Genomic DNA, 532 nt, shown 5'->3' on the forward strand with positions numbered 1-532 from the left:
TTTAAAGGGATTTTCTCTCTCTCCAATCTATACTCAACTTAATTTTTTTAAGAGAAGCCAACAAACGTAGGATTATTTAATTATAGATAATGATCTAATAATATCGATTTTTTATTAAAATATGAACTACAATTCAAGTTAAAATTGTAGGGAATCAACTAACAAATACCGAGCCACTGTCATGTGTGCGTATAATTATATGTTTTCTGTGACTAAGTGTGTGTATTTTAGTTTAAATGGAAAATGTATAAATAAATAATAATAGAAAAAGAACACAGAACAAATACAACAGCAACAAAATTCAAAACAAAAGTAACAACTACTACATACAAATGAGTAGTATAAAACAAAGGAATAGAGAAAAGTATGTTTAACTTATTCTAAGGATAGACCCATAAGAGATGCTGCTGCTACGAGAAAGGAAAAGGGAATGATAGTAATAGTACAATGTTTATTTGCCAACTTGTTCACTTAGAATATGTTATTCGTTTTTCTTTTCTGTTTTTTGTTTGTCTATTATAGACGTCCATAT

This window comes from Lucilia cuprina, chromosome 5 (assembly GCF_022045245.1).
Source record: "Lucilia cuprina isolate Lc7/37 chromosome 5, ASM2204524v1, whole genome shotgun sequence".
NCBI lineage: Eukaryota > Metazoa > Arthropoda > Insecta > Diptera > Calliphoridae > Lucilia > Lucilia cuprina.